General features: G+C 39.2%; 1 protein-coding gene across 7 annotated transcripts in view; it reads right to left on the bottom strand.

The window, feature by feature from the left end:
- CACNA1E (calcium voltage-gated channel subunit alpha1 E) overlaps positions 1 to 16,835 on the bottom strand; it is a 384,845-nt gene that overhangs the window by 123,379 nt on the left and 244,631 nt on the right. The gene's annotated exons all lie outside the window — the stretch shown is intronic.

The following is a 16,835-nucleotide window of genomic DNA, read 5'->3' as shown; positions in this document are numbered from 1 at the left end:
CCAGTCAAATAAAGCAGGAGAGCAGAGGAGGATTGTAGAGGTTGGTTATTTCTAGGCAAAAGGAACAAAGAAACGGAGGGATGTGTACCTGGGAAAGTCAGGAGTGGCATGTGTGTGGCAGGGCTAAAGGAGAGAAAGGTAGGATCAAGGATGGAAAAGTAGGTTGCACTAAGCTTTGAGACATCATGCAAGGAAGGAACATTAATTTGGACTCTTTAATAAACTGATGATGAGAGAAGCTAGCAGTTGAAGCTGTGTTTGTGATGATTACTCTGTTCACTTTAAAGCCTTCAACTATTAAAAGTTATTCGTCTGTTCTACCCACTCAATGTTGGTTTTCTGTTTTAGTTTATTCTTTTTCTAAGAATTTACTGGTCCATAATATTTAAAAATGTCACCTATTTTGGGGCACCTGGGTGGCTCAGTTCGTTAAGTGTCTGCCTTCGGCTCAGGTCATGATCTTGGGGATCCTGGGATCGAGCCCCGCATCGGGCTCCCTGCTCAGTGGGGAGCCTGCTCCTCCCTCTTAGTCTACCCCTTCTCCCCAATCATGCCTATTCTCTCTCTTTCTCTCTCAGTCTCAAATAAATAAAAAATAAAATCTTTTTTAAAAAGTCATCTATTTAACAATCATTGGCCAACATTACTTATATTGTCTTAAAATTTCAACATAAAGTTGTGATACTGATTAATGTTCATTGTATATTATTTATTTTTAAGCCAGCCAGTGAAAACACGGAAAAAATAGAACTCTCATATATTGCTAGCAGGAATATAAAATGGTATACAGCCACTCTAGAAGACAGAATGACAGTTTCTTAGAGACTAAACACACACTTACCATATGACCCAGCAATTGTACTCTTGAGCATTTATCCCAGAGAAAAGAAAACTTATTCACACAAAAATCTACTCAGAAATCTTTGTGGTAACTTTATCAGTAATAGCTCAAAACTGAAAACAACCCAAATGTTCTCCAAGGGGTGCATGGTTGAACAAACTGCTACATCGTGCCATGGAACACTATTCAGAATTTAAAAGGAATGAACAACTGTTACATGGAAGGATCTGGGTAGATTTCAAGGAAATTATGCTGAGTGATACCATTTCAAGAAGTTACACACTGTATAAGTCTATTTATATAACATTCTTAAAATGACAAAATTAGAGAGATGGAGAACAGATGAGTGGTCACCAGGGGTTGTAGGGAGTGGGTAAAGGACTGTGGTGTGGTTACCAAGGGAGAGCATTTGGAGTTTTCTCATTCCTTTCTGAAACCATATACTTGTCTTCTATGACATGGTGCTTTCATGATCTCCTCTTGACCCATCTTGATATTCTAACTCTTTAATGCTTAATGTTTTGATAAATCTCTGTCTCTGGCTCTTTTCTTCTTTTCTATATGCCTTCTATAGATGACCTTATCTATTTTTACCATTTTCTCTATCATGTCCTGATAGCCCTCACATCTTTTCTCTCTCTGTTCTTAAAACACAGATACTGGCTAATCCTATCTACTTGCTTGGCCCTCATGGACCTCAAATTCTGTTTGATATCTAAAGCATCTCCCTCCCAGAACATGAGCTTTTTTTTTTTTCCTCTATTATTCATCTCAATAAATGGGCCAAGACATTTACAACTGAATCCGGGGATATCCTCCACCATCTTCCCTCACCCATTCCAGTCAATCACTTACCATATCCTGACAATTTCACTACCTAAAATCTTCACCTGTTTTCTCTTTACTTTCCAGTCACCACCGCATGATATCCTCATTTTCTGTTCACAACCAGATCTTTTTTATGGTCTTATTACTAGTCAATCACCTTTTTAAAAAACCATCTTCCCTAATCCTCTATAGACTATCTAAAATTCAAAACTAACACTCAACTTTTGTCTTTTGATTTTTATTAATGAACTACGGCAGTATATTTCTTATTTTTATAAATTCAAATGTATCCATTGTTTCCTTAGTATCTTATTAATTTGCATCACACTTAAAAAACCTTCCCCCTTGAAGAATTTTAAATTGTGCATAATCTCTTTGAATACTTTTATGGTTTAATTAAAAAATATACACTTTTTTATACTAGCTCCACCTACAATTTATTACCGTGTAAGATATAAGAACTGGGGTTATCTAACTCAAATTTTTTCTTTTCAGGTGTTGGCCACTTATTAGTGCCATTTATTGAATAATTCATTTTTACTAACTTGAAATGACATATGAAAAATATATACTATTGTAAATTCATATATATTTTTTTTTGAGTCTTCCCTTGGTCCTCCTATTCTTACATCATACCACACTGTTTCAATTACTATAGTTTTAGAATATAATTTACTACTTGTGGGAAAAGCCACACTACTTCATCATTCTAAGAAATGTCCTCGTTATTCTTACATACGTAAGTGTTCAAATAAATTTCAATTTAGTAAAGTGAAAATCTTATTTGTGTTTATTAATACTACATTAAAGTTAAAAGACTAAAGTAGGGGAAAGAAAGATCTTTGTAATTTGAAGTATTACTTTTCAAGAACAGGGTTTGCCTTCCAATTACCCAAATGAAAATATACAACAATTGGAATATGCTCTTACTGGAACTCAAGCTTCACAAGTGCAGAACTTGTTGTTTGTTTTGTTCTCTGCTACGTAGGCAGCATCTAGAACACTGGCTGGCACTTAACAGAAGCTCATTACCTATTTGTTGAAAAACTGAACAAGTGAAAACATAAATGATTCCATTATTTAGGCCACAGGAAACCATTATAAATAGTTAAGATATACAAATCACGTAATTAAATGTCTAGCTTAGAAAGACTGCTTTGCTGATAGACAGCAGGCTGGATTAGAGTAAGGAGAGCATTTAAAGAGACAGCTGCTACCATCCAAGATATAGTTCATGAACCCTTTCAAGGGTGGAACCAGTAGGTCTTGATGAGCGATTAGATGCAGAGAATAAGCGAAAAAGTATTAACTGAGGTTACTGTCTTGGATAATGAATGTGGTAACAGATGGAGAGTATGGGGGGGACAGTGAGTGGAGGGTAGGAGAATGAGAGAATTAATTCAGTTTAGAGCATCCTGAATTTGAGATGCCTAAGGGATACCTAAGCAAAGGGGTACCCTTTGGAGCTCAGTGGCAGACAGGTAAATTAAATCCAGGTCTGTCTGTTAACAAAGCTATGTCCTTACACATTATTTCACATTATATTATTCTATTAAGTAACATTAACTTGTCCTCTGAAAAACAGAGAAGTAAAATGGGATTTTTAGATGGAAACATTCTTGAAATAGGTTTAGATATAGTAGTGTACAAGTATGCAATACAGTGTATGCTATATTGAATTATATAGCACCATGTATGCTATATACGGTGAATTCAGAATGGTACAGTTATCTACTGGGTCGTGAAGTACTTCATGGGAGGAGGAAGACTGAACAATGGTACATGCATGCATTAGAGTTGGAACATGAATACAAAGCATCACGTACACGTGTGAAAATATGTAAAAATGTATATATGTATGTATGTATGGTGTGTAGAGATGTGTGTGTGTATGTACACACACATAGAAATAAAGGTATCAGAGTATTAGAGGGTGAATCTACACTAAGTTAGTTAAGGTATGGCAGAGGAGATAACAGGATTGTTTCAGAGACCTAAGAACTTGGCCAACCAAAAATAACCATCGAAATCCTAGAGAACAACACAGGCAGAAACCTCTTTGACCTCAGCCTCAGCAACTTCTTACTAGACATGCTGCTGGAGGCAAGGGAAACAAAAGGAAAAATGAACTACTGGGACTTTATCGAGTTAAAAGCTTCTGGGGCGCCTGGTTGGTTCAGTTGGTTAAGCATCTGCCTTCGGCTCAGTCACGATCCCAGGGTCTGGGATCGTGCCCTGAGTTGGGCTCCCTGCTCAGTGGGGAGTCTGCTTCTCCCACTCTCTCTGACTACAGCTCCTCCTGCTTGTGTGTTCTCCTTTTACCACATTAATAAAATCTTTTAAAAAATATAAAAACCTTCTGACAGCAAAGGAAACAATCAACAGAAATAAAAGGCAGCCTACGGAATGGGAAAAAATATTTGCAAATGACATATCTGATAAAGGGCTTGTATCTAAAATCTATAAAGAACTTATCAAGCTCAATACCCCAAAAAAAAACAAACAATTCAGTTAAGAAATGACAGACACTTTTCCAAAGACATCCAAATGGCTTAAAGACACATGAAAAATTGCTCAACATCACTCAGGATCAGGGAAATGCAAATTAAAACCCCAATGAGATACCACCTCACACCTGTCAGAATGGCTAAAATTAACAACAGGTGTTGGGGAGAATGTGGAGAAAGGGGAACCCTCAGCAGGGTTGGTGGAAATGCAAACTGGTGCAGCCACTCTGGAGAACAGTTTGGAGGTTCCTCAAAAAGTTAAAAACAGAACCACCCTACGACCCATCAATTGTACTACTAGGTATTTACCCAAAGGATACAAAAATATAGATTTGAAGGGGCACATGCACCCCGATGTTTATAGCAGCATTATCAACAATAGTCAAGCTATGGAGAGAGCCCTAATGTCCATCGACTGATTAGAGTGTATTATGCTAAGTGAAATCAGTCAGAGAAAGACAAATGCCATATGCTCTCACTCATATATGAATTTTTTAAGACTTTTATTTAAATTCAATTAACACAGTGTATTATTAGTTTTAGAGGTAGAGTTTAGTGATTCATCAGTTGTATATAATACCCAGTGCTCATTACATCAAGTGCCCTCCTTAATGCCCATCACCCAGTTACCCCATCCCGCCCCCCACCTCCCCTCCAGCAACCCTCAGTTTCCTATAGTTAAGAGTCTCTTATGGTTTGTCTCCCTCTCTGATTTTGTCTTATCATATGTGGAATTTAAGACAGAAAACAAATGAACATAAGGGAAGGGGGAAAAGAAAAAAAGGAGAGAGGGGAACAAGCCATAAGAGATTCTTAACAATAGCGAACAAACTGAGTGTTGCTGGGGGGGGGGGGTAATGGGCTAGATGTGAGATGGGTATTAAAGAGGGCACTTGTGATGAGCACTGGGTGTTGTATATTCAGTGATGAATCACTGAATTCTACTCCAGAAACCAACATTGCACCGTATGTTAACTAGTAAAATTTAAATTTAAAAAATTCCATGTGCAAAAATTTTTCAAAAGATAAGGGGGGCATTTTTATATTTGCCCCTTGTCTCAACATCACCAAAAAGGCACCTACTGATGTTGTAACATATTTGTTCAAATATCTCTATAAAAAGGGTGAGTCCATGTCAAACAGTACCTTGTCTTGATTATTTATCTTGAGAGTCCTGCTTACTGATTTCTCTATTTCGTTTCCGTTAACACTTCAACACTGCCCCTCGATGTTGACCTTTCTGGATGTGATTGTTAGCTTCTATCACCCCAGAACACCACACTTTCGGATTTATGACTTAGGGCATAATACTTATTCGCTTTGAGCTTTACTCTCCTTATTTGTAAAATAATGATAATATGGTGCCTAGCACCATTGTGAGAATCAAACAAATGAACACATACGGAATGCTTTCTAAATGAAGTGCCCTACATTTAAAAAAAAATAACCATTTTAGTCTTTTTCTGCTTCCAACAGACTGAGTTGCCCACAATTCCCAATATGATGACAACTTTATCCTTTAAAAGCAATTATTCCCTAAATAATGCTACGTACGATTTTAAAAAAGGTTAATATCTTTGCCATACGAATAGATCTTTTATGTTCATATGAGAAAAGATAAACGTGCCAATAGGAAAGTGGGAAAAGGGCATAATCAATAACTAAAAAAATAAGAATAGCAATAGCCATGTGAAAAAAAAAACGTTCAGTGTGAGCCGATGACTTGTCTGGAAGACACAGGCAAGGGCCATCGCTCTGCAGAAAAAAACAGCCTCTCCGGGGCTGTGATTGCTCCTTACTTTTAAGATATCAGAGTCTTTAACTTGACAATGGCAAGGCCTCTGGTATCCTGTCTCTAACATATGAGAGTTTTTTTGCAACCTCCCTTTTCCTTACCTCCCCCCACCCCATAGCATATAATCTGCCACCCCTCACAACCCCGGGGCGGCAGCTCCTTCTGCCCACGGGTCCTGTCCCTATGCTTTAATAATCCACCACTCTGCACCCAAATAAATAAATAAATAAATAATTTAATTAATTAAAAATACCAGAGTCTTCCTTAGTCTCTGCAGTATTTTTCTCCAGGAGGTCACAGGGCGTATGGCATCCTCTAAGAGCGGCCTGGTGTTACTGGATTTCCCCTCAATTCAGTAATTATTTACTGAACCCAAGAACAAGGCACCAAGATGTTAGGAGAGAGCCAATTATGTGGAAGGCCATTTCTAGCATAAGAAACAAAACCTAATGGGGGACAGGGACATTCGTAGCTCTAATACACTTCCCTCACTAACTACGCAGCCTTAGGCAAGACTCCAAGTCTCTCAGCTTCCATTTCCTCATTTATAAACTGGGGTTAACAACAGTATCTTACTCATGAGGCTATTATAAAAATTAATTGAAATAATGTATATAAAATATTTGGCATAGTATCAGGCAGATGATGAGCTTTCAATAAATGTTAGCTCTTGTCTTCAGTATTATTAAGTTCTGTAACAAAATTGCATGTTATTATGAGTAATCGGTTCTATAATGGATAGGTACACAGTGTCATGAGAGTATATGAGAGAAAGATTTTAAACCTAACTGAAGAACAGGAGGAGGGGTATGGACCTGGAAAGATCTCATGAAAGAGGTCAAAGTTGAAACAGGTTGTGAAGGAAAGAATTCACCAAGGCAAATGAAGGGGTCAGGGGCCTACTCTAGACCACAGGAGCGGAGCACCGAAAGTCCAGGGCATTTCCAAGAAACTGTAACAGGAGGAGAGTCTAAGGTGATGGCTATACGTGGGGCACAAGAATGTGGTCCACTGGTCTATTATGACTATTCCATGCAGAGCGCCATAGTGGGTCAGCCCTACCAGGTGGTACCCAAAAACATCTTAGTTCATGCAACTTGACTCAGTGGGGTTACTTGGTAGGTAAGAAGAAGGATTCTTTCCCAGGCCCACCTACTGAGGTGTAGACCAGGTTCTGGAGAGAAGAAATCTGCTACAAAGAGCTAACACTGATTAAGTATTAAATTTCTCCCAGGTACTAAGCACTGAACATTCGTGATCTGATTTAGTTTTCCCAACAATCCTACGTGGTGGATACTAGTATCCTTGTTTGCCATTGGGTAATTAAAGGTATGGAAATGGAAGTGACTTGCCTAAGGTCTATAAAGATGACAAGTGATAGAAAAGGGATTCAAACCCAGATATACTGTGTAGCCGTCTGTATTTTACTACCAAGCTGTACCTATTGTGCAGAACAACAAAAGCACTCTAGACAGGGAACCAGAGAACCTGGGTGCCAGTCAAGATCTGCCACTAAATAGCTATCTATCACTTGGGCAAGTTGCTTCACTTTCTATTCTGGTTTCTTCGACTGTAACACAGAAGCCAGGCATAAGCTTCACTTACAGTCCCTTCTACCTCAAATAATTTTTGTCACACTCTAAGACACAGCTCTGACAACTGATACACCGAACAGTGTCTTGGGGGAAATGCGGATGCTTCCCGCAAGCTCTCATAACTTTGTATGTGACTTCCATGGCCACACAACTCATCCAGGAGAGTGTCGTCCTAGTCATGCAGGGACGACAACTACTACTCTGGTCTTTGAACTCTACAACTCTGGTGTTGAACATGAAATCTCTGTCTGAAGGACTGGAAAGTTCTACATGTCTTGCCAGCTACCAAGGGTCCCTTCATTTCCATCAAGATTTGTTGCGCTGAATGCTGGATAATTTCCTTCCAAAAAGCACATTTACTGTACGCAGGATGTGTTTAACAGAATTGGTGTTTGGGCCTGGCAGACCTCATCCCAAATTCTGAAGCTGCTGCTTAACAGCTTTGTGAGCTTAGGCAAATTACCAAACCTCCCTGTCAGTTGCCCTATTCATAAAAGAAGACAGTAATACCTCATAGGGTCATTGTGAGGATTAAATGAAACAACATGTCTCATGGCACTGACACAATCTTCAATGCATAGCACAATCTCGATAAATTACAGCCTAAAAAAAGAAAAAAGCAACCTGAAACAAACCCTACACTACTGCTATAAACTAGCCAACAGGTGTAAAGTGCGTTATGTTTCCTCAAATTCAACAGATCCAGAACCTACACTCTTTCCCTCAAAATCTCTTTGTCCTGCGTTCTCCACCAGCCACGTGGTGGCTCAATTCAGAAATCCAGAAGCAGTCCAAGAGACTTCCCTCTCATTTCCGCCCCCAGTCCACACTCAGACACACCCACACAGTCACCAAGTCGTGCGCATCCTGTGTAACCAGCACCTCTCGGGTCTGGCCCATCCTGTCCACTGTCACGCCACTGTACCCCTTCGGGTGGGCCTCGCTGCTTCTCCGCTTTGCTCCTAAAGTATCTGCCCGACTCCAGGCTTGTTTCTCTATATATTTTCTGCAGGATGATCATCTTCAATTGCAAACTGGTCATCTTCCCTGCTTAAAACTTGAGAACCTCCCACAAGCTTCTGGAATCAGGTTTAAACTCATCAGCTTAGCCCATCTGATGAGCCCTTCGTGACAAGCCTCTGTCTTTGCCTCTAGTTTCATCTCTACTTTCCCTGATGTAATTCACTCAAGTCAGAATGGCCTTCTACACCTTCTTAACTACCAACCTCTTGGGATGTCCTTCCTCTTTCTTCTAGCCAATGATTACTCATTCTTTCAAAGTATACATCAATGGCAACTTCTTCACTTGACCTTGACTGATCCTTGCCCCTTCTAATTTAAATGCTCGACCTGTGCTGTCTCTCCACCTAGACTACAAGCTCCTTGAGGGTAACAGCTCTCTGTCCTTGTCTGATATCCTTGGTTCCTAGAAGCAGGTGACATACATCGCGAACTCAGTAACACTGGATGCATGAATAAATGAATTTCTATGGTTGATTCCAGGGTCAGAATCCTGGCAGGAAAATTACTGTGCAGTTCATCTACACACAAGTCAGGTCTGAGAAATACTCAGGTGCCAACTTCTATATCCAAAGAGAAGCAAGGGCAGGTGATTCAGGAGATGCAAAGTTTAATACTGAAGGTATGTCTGTTGGTGTCTTCCTTGTGGACAGGACCTAGGTCTTATTCACTTTTGTATCCTTAACAATGCCTTGCAAGATAGTAGGCACTCAAAATATGTGATATAAATCTTAAAAAATATATATGACATATATGAATATTACAAAAATAGCTTTTGGTAGGGATAAAATTCAGGATCTCCTTGAACTTAGATTCCATTACATGTATTTTGAATTATTTCCTTAATATATCTACAATCTCCTTAATTCATTTATCTTTGTAATCTCAGTCTAGCGAAGTGTCTAGTGCATAGCAAATATTCAATAAATATTTATGGAATTGCACTAAATTGTCAAACCCACTCAGCAAGTCAGTTTGGTGTCAAGACAGACAGACAACTGTCCCCTTGCTTGTTATAGGAGCCACTCCATTCACATAAGAGATGCAACCAGAAGAATTCCTCCTCTAATATGGAAAGCTCACCATTCCCCATTAGTCCTTAGGGCAACAGGACCTTGACAGTGGGTCTTGGCATTCTCTACTTGTATGTACCAGGTCATGTTGTTTACCTGAAGACCAGTGTGTGTAAGTGTGTGTGTCCATGCATGTACAGATTAAAGCTTGCACCAAAGTCTATACGGACAGGGCGATATTCTAGGCTAACCGTTGGCAGCCTTTCTCTAGTTGTGCCACGTTGAGTGCTAGTGTCCCTGAATGGAGGCCACCTGGTATATTTAAAAAATACATGGAAGCAAAGAAGCTTTGAAAACTATGACATGCTTTACATACATGAGGTTTCCAATTGCTCCCCATGTGCATTTGTAAGCAGTCTCTGGCCTGGCTGTTCCCGTCCCAGTTTGGAGACAACACAACTACTCCCCCAAGCCCACCTTCCCCTCTCTCCAGAAGCCCTGGGAGCAGTGGATGTAGGCAACGGACTAGCTCAGGGTCATTTTCTGTTTGTGTGAGCCTTCTGCCCTGCAGCCCTGTGTTTATGCAGCCCTGGTTTGTTTCCATGGAGACAGGAAGCTCTGCTTCTCCTCAAGCCTAAGCTAATGGTTTTCATCAAATCCCATTTCCTCTGAGACTAGTAAAAATGCTGCAATGCTTCTATCCATACTTCCTCTTTAAATACACCGAAGCTGACAGCCCTCCCCTCTCTGAGTCCCCTGGCCCTGAGATGGGTGCCTCAGCCATTTCCACACTGAGTGTCCTGTGGGCCACGAGCACTGGTGTCGGCTACCTGCCCCCTCTTGCCCAGACTCATCTTGTCACTTGCCAGCACAGAGGCTCCTCCTTCCACTGCCTTCTTTCTCTGCTTTAGAAAAGCCTTGGGCACATAACATTCGAACTGCCTACAGGGCACAGGGAACATGTCCCCTGGAAATAAAACATCAGAGCTTTTCTCTGGCTCTCAAGTGCAACTCCCAACCAAACACTTCCTCCAAAGAGAAAGCCAACATCCCCTCATCCAGAGGCATGTGAGAACCAGACCAAGCAGAACGGAGCTTCCTTGGCCCCTTTATACACAGAACTAGCTGCTGCTGAACCCTCTGCAGACACCGGTAAAACCCCTTAGGTGTTGAGCATCAGAATGTGAAAAAGAAACCGGGACAGAAATATTTCAGTCCGAGCCTGTAAGGCCCCTATCGTTAACACTCCTTTAAATGTCAGAATTTATTCACACCAGCTGTTCCCAGCTGCTGTTGTCACTTCCTAGGCTTCTCCAGAAGCACTAAGGAGACATATGCCATTCCAGGTCTGTTTCATCTCCCAACCTGAGGAGGCTGTCTCCCCATCAGAGAAGAGCCGATGGCCTCAAAGCCAATTCAAGCCAAACATCACAGGCTGCTACTCAGATGACAGTCACCTAGATGTAACAGGTGGAGAAAATGAATGTCAATATTATCAAAGGTTATAAGAGCTTATGGCTGCTCCATCCCAGACCCCGGGCTAGGCCTCTGCCTATGAGAGACAATGCTATCCCATTTCACAGAGGAGGAAGTGGGCTCAGAGTAACTGGTCCAGATGTACAATGCTGGCAAGTAGCAAGATAAGGGTCGCACTCATGACTGTCACATGCCAAAGACCATGCTTCCCCCAACGTGCCACTCTTTCCCATCTGGAGAAGGATGCAGGAGAACTAAAAGGTATGACTCCAAACCAGAGCTGGTCCATCAGAGTGCATGTGGTTAGACGTAAGAATTGTCCTGGAGGGCAGTGCTCTGTCCTATGTCAGCTCTGTTAAAATATATCTTGAACCCATATCGAAGCCTTTTCTGGAACACCAATGATTTGTTAACATGGCATCTACTTTTCTCCCTTTTCAAATAGTAAGAACAGGACTTGAATTTTCTAAATTAACACACGGACACACTTTGGAAACAAGTATGGATAAAGATCAAGTAAGATTACATAAATAAGAGATATTCCCTCTGTAGAAATACATGAAGAATGAAGTCGGTGGTCAGGCCCCTTGAGTAAGTAGTCATTGAGAGAGAGCATATGAGGTGTAGGTACAGGCTATATGAAGTGAATTACCTAGAGCAGTGCCTGCACATAAAGGATGCCAATGAACCCTCACTGAATGAGTACATATATAAGAAGTCCCATTGTGTCTTAGAACTTTCCACTCAAGATACACAGTATTATAAACGCCTTCACAATGAACCCTGCTTTTACTTCATAACCATTTCACAAGTCACCACCGGCTCTCAGTACCACATATTTGGACTAGTATGGTTGTTTCCTCCTTAATCCTAGTGAATTTGGTCTCTCTCCATGCCAATCCTTCCCCCACTGATGCTCGATGAATGGTCTTATATACTTTCATCCTATACTTTATGTAATTGCAGCATTTTTACTTTAAAATTGTATTTCTATTTTTCTTAAAGTGATACACATTGAGTTTTAAGTCAAATATTTTAAAAAGACTTATCATGAAGAGATAGCCATCCACTGCCTCACCCCTCCCCACCCCTAATTCTCATTTCCCAGAAACCATCACTTGTAATTTTTACCTGTATTTTTTTCTGGTATTCATTTCCAATTTTCTGAGTATTATACTTACACAACTGCTATTTCTTTATCTTTCAATTTTAGATACTGCTTAAAGACTCTTACTGTGAAAACTAAGATTTTAGTCTTTGACATTCCCTCCCCCTCCCCATATTTACCTTCCCCCTTTCTCTCAAGGGCAATTATAGCACCATAAGGGGCCATCTCACAACCCAGTGTTAACAATGAAAATCTGGTTGACAGCTGCAGAGAAAACTTACTATGCTTATATTCCTTTAGTGGTAACCCTTTTGTATTTTATGGAATTGCTTAGATGGAGGCATGTGCATACAAATACATATATGAATATATAATGTTTATATATAATGCAAACATATTTGTATATATTTTATAAATATAATTAAATATAATCTTCACAAAACCATTAAACTTTTCTGAATATGTGTCAGGGAATATACTTGTTTCATTATTTCCATAAAGCTATTACTCTTAGAGCTCTCTATCACCCTATTCAAATCTGAACTTGCTGCTCTCTAGGCATTCTGACAGCTGTCATGGTAGACTTCCCCTCATCATCATCTTGGAATCCCCTTTGCCTCTCTCCTCTATTGAATCCCTTGTTTGCATGAATATCATGTCCTTCTCATTCTTCAATTAATTCCTTATTTCTAGGAATTAGTGACTCACATTCTCCAGTAACTTCAGAAAGAGTGTCCCAAAATACTGTTATTCCATTCGCACAAATTATTGCTATTTTGGCTGGGTATAGAATTCCACCTTGGAAATGTTTTTCCTTCAAAAAGTTTTAGGAACTTCTCTGTTCATTTCTAACTTTCAGTATCAATGAGAAACCCAAAGCCGCCCTAATTCCTGATTTTTTGTTGGCAAAATATATCACCTTTCCAATAACCAGAAGCTTTTAGAATATTATCTTTATTCAGAGGCTCTGAAATTTTATGATGACTTTATCTTGCTGTGGTCTCTTTTCATTAGTTGTGTCAAGTGCTCAGTGGGCATTTTTTTTATTAATTAAATTCATTTGTTTCCTTTTATCCCTCTCTATACCTGCCTCCCATCTCTCTGCCATACAAATTACCATTACAATATACTGGTTTCCCCAAGTATCTGAAATTTCATTTTACACCACTTCACTTTCATGAAAAACCTATATTAGTACCTATTTTCGACAACTGAAAAAAATCCAAAGAGCATTTTTGCCTTTATGAAATGGTAATTGCTTCTTTGCTTCATGTCATATTGGTTTATGAAGGGTTTCATAAGAATGCTCTACTTTCAATTCAACACCACAAAAAAAAAAAAACCAAAAAAATCATACTAAAAAAATGGACAGAGGACCTGGAATAGACATTTGTCTAAAGACAATGCACAGACGGCCAACAGACCCATGAAAAGATGCTCAACATCACTCATCAAAGAAATGAAAATCAAAACACAATGAGATATCATATCACACATACATATCAGAATGGATAGTAGCAAAAGGATAAGAAATATGTGTTGGTGAGAACATGGAAAAAAGGGAACCCTCATATACTGTTGGTAGGACTGTAAGTTGGAGCAACTACTGTGGAAAAACCGTATAGGTTCCTCAAAAATTTAAAAATAGAAATACCATATGATCCATTATTTCACTACTAGGTATTTATGCAAAGAAAACAAAAATACTAATTTAAAAAGATATAAGCACCCCTATGCTTACAGTAGCACTATTTGCAATAGCAAAGATATGGAAACAACACAAGTGTCCATCCAGAGAGGAATGGATAAAGAAGATGTGGTATATATAGACAATGGAATATTACTTTTTCATTCAAAAGAATGAGGTCTTGTCATTTGTGACAACACAGATGGACCTAGAGGGTATTACGCTAAGTGAAATAAGCCAGAAAGAGAAAGACAAATACAATATGATTTCACTTATATGTGGAGTATAAAAAATAAATGAACAAACAAACAAAAACCAAATTCTTAAACACAAAGAACTGGTGGTTGCCAGAGAGGGGAAGTGAGTGGGGGGATGGGCAAAATGATAAAAAGACTGAGTTACAAACTTCTAGTTATAAAATAAACCATGAAGTCAAATAGTACAGTTTAGGGAATGTAATCAATAATACTGTAATAATGTTGTATGGTGACAGATGGTGACTACATGGTAAGCACCAGGTAATGTACAGAAGTGTCAAATCAATAGGTTGCACATCTGAAACTAATTTAACATTGTATTTTAATTATATTTCAGTAAAAAACAAAGAATGTTTTACTTTCAGATAGCAAGAGAAACCTGTATTCAATGTATTCGTTTTATTTGAATGCATTCTTACAAACTACGTATTGTGTGTGCATGTATTTTTTATTTATGTGGATGATATTATACCATGCTATTTCTTCTTGTTTTCATTAAACTATGCTTTTAAATTACTCTATGTTGTCATGTGTATATGGTATTTGTTGCTCCTAACTGGGCTAGTATGTCATGGTATGCATCCAACAGCTTACCTATCTACCCTTCCAATTATGGATGTCCAGGTTCTCCAACTCCCCATCACCAAAAACCACTGCTGGAAAGAATATCCTTGAACATGTTTCCACAGACCTTTTACTCTGGCAAGGTGTGTTTACTGATTCTGGAAATATTTTTAGTATTTTTCTTTGTAAATTCCTCCCTCTCCACTTCCCTGTTCTCTTTATGGAACTCTTAATAGTTGAATGATGGACGAACCCTTTGATTTTCTTATTTTTGTTCTACTTTCTAGGTGATTTCATTAATTTCATATTCCAACCATTTACTACCTCATTATTTTCATTACATGTTTACATTTTTACATTAATTCATGTTACATTAATGTAAATTTTACATTATTTATTTTACATTAATCCCCAAGGACTCTTCTTAATGGCTAAATTTTCCTTTTTAAATAGCAATGTTATTTTGTGGATAAAATTATTTCTCTTCTATCTCTGCTGATATCAATCGTGCTTTTTAAATCTTTTGCTCCCTGCATCATTCATATTCCCTCTAAATCCTTTTTTCTATGTGTTATTTTGTTTTTGTCTTTTGTTTTGGACATTTTCTTCAAATGCTGATGATCCCTAGCTGTGCATTAATATTTAAGAGCAAGTCTCAAAAGTCTTACTGGAAACTCGTGTGTATAGCTGGAGCTTCTAGAATGATGAGTGTGGTGGGTTGAATGCCCCTGCCAAAAAAAAATATGTCCACAACCTAATTCCTGGATCCTATGAATGTTACCTTATTTGGAAAAAGAGTCCTTGCAGATGCAATTAAGTTAAGGGTCTTGAAATGAAGAGGTCACCCTGGAATATAGAAGTGACCCTAAAGCCAGTGACAAGTATCCTCATAAGAAAGAGGCCCAGGGAGATTTTAGACAAAAGAGAAGGAGGCAATTTGACCACAGAAGAAGAGACCAGGGTAATGCAGCCACTAGCCGAGGAATACTTGGGAGTCACCAGGGACTGGAAGAGGAAGGAAATAAATTCTCCCTTGAGCCCTCACAGGGAGTAATGCCCTGCCAGATTTTGGATCTCTAGCCTCCAGAACTGTGAGAGAATTAATTTCTTTCATAGTGTGAAGCCACCTAGTTGTGTTAATTTGTTGCAGCAGCCATAGGAAACTAATAGGAGCCTCGCTGAGGGTGATGGGTGGGAGCCATTTCTCTGTCCATCCTCAGATATCAACATACATAAGATTCTTCTCTTAAGATGGACAGTTTCCCCACAGAGGAATCCTACTTACCCTTACCAGATTGATCCACTTTTGGGAGTCAACAGTAGATGTGGGCTGGGAGCATAATGTTCAGTTTGTGGACTTCACTACAACATATCACCCCTACCCTCAGAAGTCCCTGATGTTACCATTGCAAATTTCTGATTCAGCCTCTACAGAGACAGGATGTCTTCTGACTTTCACTGGGGAGGGCAGGGCAGATACCTGTCAGAAGTGTTTGGGGGTAGAGATCTAAGGTGTTGGGCAAGAGGGCATCTAAGGGTTCCTTACGAGGACTTTTGACCAATCCTCTTGTTTTTAGTGGCACCCATACTTCATCTCTCAGACATACGTGGTACCTTCAATTCCCGAGCCTCTCCAGGACTGTGGAAGGTTCTGAAGGACAATCATTTTGCCTTTTTATTGGCATTCCTCACCAAAGGCAATTAAACCTCAGCTTTCCCACCACTAGATAAGTTACCATTTACTCTCTGCCTTCAAAACTTTTATTGACATCTCTCATCTTTGTCATTTCCTCTCTTGTTCTATCACTATGCCCTTCTTAAAATTTATTTCCTGTGTTAGTAGCGTTACAAGACATGACAAACTTGGTTCAATCTGCTATGCTGAAACAGAAGCACCACCATTTAATTTCCACTTGAAGAACTTATGCTACTCAGAGAAGAAATTAAGTCCAGTTTTGCTTAGAAAAATCTAAGACCCTCTAAAATTGACCCCTGTAATAGCCCTAATTTTATACTTTTCATTTCCCAAAGTAAAGTATCAGCTCTAGATAAGTCAGGTTGCATAACATTCTTTTCCCACTATAAGATGAGTCCCATTTCTTCAATTTTGCTTACGGTGTGGTGCTCTCCTTCTTGGAATGTTC

This window comes from Eumetopias jubatus, unplaced genomic scaffold (genome assembly GCF_037043125.1).
Source record: "Eumetopias jubatus isolate StellerSeaLion01/CBP00866 unplaced genomic scaffold, mEumJub1_p1.0 scaffold_12, whole genome shotgun sequence".
NCBI lineage: Eukaryota > Metazoa > Chordata > Mammalia > Carnivora > Otariidae > Eumetopias > Eumetopias jubatus.
The sequence above is the reverse complement of the archived record's forward strand: the minus strand, read 5'-3'. Positions and strand labels throughout refer to the sequence as shown.